The sequence below is a fragment of the Morone saxatilis genome, unplaced genomic scaffold (assembly GCF_004916995.1).
Source record: "Morone saxatilis isolate NCDOM2014 unplaced genomic scaffold, NCSU_SB_2.0 Contig4, whole genome shotgun sequence".
Classification (NCBI taxonomy): Eukaryota; Metazoa; Chordata; class Actinopteri; family Moronidae; genus Morone; species Morone saxatilis.
The window spans coordinates 5,216,225-5,220,663 of NW_023339984.1; the positions used below are offsets into that span (position 1 = coordinate 5,216,225).

A 4,439-nucleotide genomic window follows, 5' to 3' on the forward strand; every position below is an offset into this window, starting at 1 on the left:
GTATTGTTTAAAAATTACAATACCAGTACCCTCAAAGTGATACAAGTATCAATAGAGTACTTCATTTGATGCCTGGTGCCGAAGCCATGGGTCTTGTACACACGGTGCAGCTGTCCACCCTGACGTTTTCTCCATGCTTGATGAGGTGCTTTCTGAATACTAGTATTCCCAGTTTTTCCTGAAATAATCCTTCTGCATTTTATGCATTTATGCTTTTGAACGTTTTGGTGCCAATCTCGGCACGTTGAATTGCCAACCACGTCAAGTGCACCGCGCTCGATTTCACCGCCACAGACTGTATGTAGCTGCAGTTGTAGGCCAATCACATAACGCATTAAATGGAAGATTGCTGGCAGTGATTGGCTACAAGCAAAATACAAATGGTCTTTTCTCTAAATCTGGGTACAAAAGGATTAAATGCAGGTATCATTTGACTGGAGAAGTTTGGATACTACTTGGTACTGGGTTATTTTGGTCTGAGTACCAATATACCAGCCCTGTCGCAGGTGCAGTGTGTTCTCAGGGTGCAAGTGGAGGTGTGTATCTGTGTGTTGGCTGGGGGTGGGGAGGTAGACCAGAGTGCCACCTGTTCTCGGTCATGTGGCCCAGCACTGACACTGTGAATCACTGAACAGGCGGCACATGAGGAACACACACACACACACAGATGGCCACAGTGTGCTCTAGGTCCTGCTGTGCATTTTGGCTGACACACACATCATTTCATGAGGCACACCAATGACATATCGACAACATCATGACCACAGAACAGTCAGTAAACGTCACGTATGCATGATGAAAGAGGCGGATGGAATAAAAATGAGCTCTGGTTGTCTTGTGCAGGCAGAACGAAGTGTTGATCTTTTAACCCTTGACTAAAGTGCTGATGAATTGCTGACCACTGGAATGTCACAGACATGTTTGACCTGGTTTTGACAAGAGTGAAAATATAAACTCCTCCATCCCTCCCAACACACGTCACTGCAGGCCAATTTTAAACCACAGATTTGAGGAAAAAATCATTGACCAAAATGACTGAATATTGCTATCAATCTGAATTTGATGGATATAAAAGGGTACTCTTGACTTCAGCTCATAGTGAATGTTAATGCATTGTGTCCAGCTCCTCCTTGCTGCTCTTGTTGGCACTGTTCGACCTTTAGACTGACCTTTTTTCCTCCATGTTGTGGTTTCAGGAGGTGGGACGTGTCATGGTGGCCTGCTGAAAGAGACAGACTGCATTACCCATGATCACCGGGTAAGGCTCCCTTTACAGTAGCTTACAGTTTACAGTTTCTTGTCTGATTTTGTCTTTCTAACTGTTTCTACCTTACTGTCATTTCTTTCATCCACAAACACACAATAATAATAATAATAATAATAATTGATTTGATTGATTGATTGATTTAGTTCAGTAGTAGTTTAGTTTTATGTGGTTTTTCAGTTGTTTGTATTGGTGATAAATAGATTGGATTTTCTATAACTTCTTCACAATAAAAGCATCCCATCAGTGGAAAGCTTTTAATGTGAAGCACAGACACATTAATTTAGCCCCTGAGGACACAGCTAAGGGAAGGCTCGGCAAGGCATGGCTAAAGTGGACCAACCCTGGCTAATGGAAAAACCATAATAGTGTATATTAAAAAGTGTTATCATGTACCAACTAGGGACAAATGGATGATTTTGGCGTTGATGATTTTACCTTTAAGGAGGAAAATTGACCAGTTAGACAATCTCCTGAAAACATGTTTTACTCCTTTAAGAGTCATCCAAGGTTTTTAAGCTCCTCTAGTGGAGTTAACTTCCTCACTATGTATAACTTTGGAATTGTAAGTATATTAAGCAGGACTGGAGTGCTTAGCTTATCATAGAGCTACAGTCGGGATTAGCTGCTTGTTTGAGAAACTAGAGGCAAAGCCAGGCTCCCTATCGGCCCCTCTCTCCTTGAATAAGGGCCCTAATTATCAGGGTTGTAGTGCTCCATTCAGCCGGCTACATGGCTGCTATATGTGGGTGTGCTAAGCCAGTCTGACTGCCTGTGTGGCTCTCTGTCTCCTCGCGGTATGACTGCGTGTGAGTATGTGCGTGGAGGTGATTATTATCGTGTCTGTCGGTCTCTTAGTGTACCCAAAAGGCTGACTCACGGTATGCCACATTGACACACACACACACACACACACACAGTCCCACACACAATCCTACATATCAGAGGCTGAGAAGTACCATCTGTACCAGACACAGTCTCCTACGACTGCAGAGCACACTTACTTGCTCACATGCATACTTTCTTTCTTTTACTATTGCTCTGTCTGGACCTCATGCTGTTTATTTTTTAAAAGTGTGTGTGTGTGTGTGTGTGCGTGTGCGTGTGGGTGTGTGGCTGGTATGACAGGAATTTTAGGGCTCGTACCCATGGGAGAGCTGCTAAATATATATATATGTGGAGTGTGAGAACTGAGCCGTCCTTGTCCCCAATCTCTTTAATTACACACACAAAGTCCCTACCACACACACATGCACACATGCCTGCCTGCCTCCCTTCCACACACATGAATACAGGATTGCTAGCCATGCATATGTGCTGTAAGAACTTAAACACACAGTGCTTCACAAATCTTTTTTTTCCTCTATTGTCCCTTCCTGCCACACACACACACATTTGAGACCCCCGGGACACACTGTAATGCCTTGGCTTCCCTTGTTGTGGGAGAGGAAGGATGGCAATTGAGCTCAGACATACATTTACTATTCTTAGACCCTTATTATGTACAGTACCATACATATCTATGAGAGAAACAGCTGGAAGAAGCTCTGGGTGTGTGGAGCGTGTGTGTGGTACACTAGAGTCCCACCCATGACCACATCAATCAGCAATCCTCTTCCTGTTCACTTTTGAGGGCTAATGGTCTCCCACCACACTCTTTGCACTGCAGTCACACACACTCACACACATACATTGACACACTTAAAGCTGAGCAAAGTCACACACTTGAGACACTCATCCTAATGGAAGATACGGTGTAATAATGGGATCAATTTGAAAATAAAAGACGACTTCAGATGAAAATAAGAAACAAAAATAGAAAATATAACCTTTTACGCACTAGAAACAAGCAGCATAACATTAGCATAGATTGTACTGTGAGTATATTTCTGTGCAGGAGAGACCAGTGCAGAAAGAATGGACAATGTACAGTGAGAGGCAGATGATATATAGCCTACATACAGAATGCACAAGTTTACAACTCTGTGACAGGTAATTAAGGACTGCAGCAATTCAGGGTGTAATAGCTTCCAGATGATGTTATAAAAAGTCGAGCTTCAGCTGACGTGATGTATTACAGTATACATACTGATTATAACAGCAAGGTTGCAGGTTTTTCTGACTATGTAATTATAGCATCTGGAATTTAATTGCCTTAACAGTTGTTGTTTTTTGACAACTTCGATCTACTTACAGAGGGAACTTACCAGGCTATGTGACATTATCAGCTGCTACAAGCTTTTGTTCCACAGTCACTCTTAGAAATCAAAGTGGGCTCTTCATCTTTCCACTAGACCCTCACTTTTGCAGGCACACTAGCAGCTGCAAAGGCTTCTAGTTTGGCCAACACACTTTTTTTTTTAATGACAGTTAAGCTCTCTGTACAGTACTGTATGAACTGTATCTGTCATACAGCCTTTAACAAACAAACACAAAACATCCATATACAAGCACACAGCCTCCCAGTGTCATAAAGACCCTCACTGTGCTGAGTCCCTCCTCTTTCTCAACACAAAACTCATTATTGAACATTCATTGTCACTCGACAATAGACTCTAGATCCACCCTGGTGGTACATACCACACATGCCATGTACTTACTTCATCAGGGCTTTGAATCTAGCACACACATCTCTTCACTGAATACTAATAGAAGCAGAAATGCCTTCAGTTATCTTTAAATATACTGCGGGTAACCTGTTGTGGAAGGAGACTGAAGAACATACAGTGATTGACTGATAACATCTCTGATTTGTACCAAGGCAGAGAGTGGTTTCATAATGTTCTGAGTTTATTGTTTATGTTGTTGTTTTTAGAATATATAGAACTATAAATACACTGCATATGTGTGTCTCCTTATGCCATTGTCTGAGCATCATCCATGACACGCTCCCATCTTCCCTGCCATGGCTAATTTTGCCTCCTGTTGTCTTGCTGAGGCAGTGCTTTCTAAATATAACCTCTGTGTGTGTTTGTGTGTGTGACACATACTGTTGGTTGTACCAATGTGGCTCTTTGGCGTTATTACAGAGTACAGGATGGTTACTTTGGCGAGGAAAAGCTGGAACAAATGTTTCCTGTCTTAGAGAGACCCATTTGTGTTTTTTAAAGCCTTGTTTACCTCACACAGGATGTTCACTGGCTGCCTCTGAGCACATACATATATATATATATAT

At 42.2% G+C, this 4,439-nt stretch overlaps 1 protein-coding gene across 2 annotated transcripts in view; it reads left to right on the forward strand.

The window, feature by feature from the left end:
• Nucleotides 1–4,439, forward strand: part of kdm6ba (lysine (K)-specific demethylase 6B, a) — an 88,069-nt gene that overhangs the window by 54,958 nt on the left and 28,672 nt on the right. For both annotated transcript variants that reach the window (XM_035675855.1, XM_035675856.1), the window contains one exon: nt 1,197–1,258. The gene's annotated coding sequence lies outside the window, so the exon portion shown is untranslated. The remainder of the gene's footprint in view (nt 1–1,196; nt 1,259–4,439) is intronic.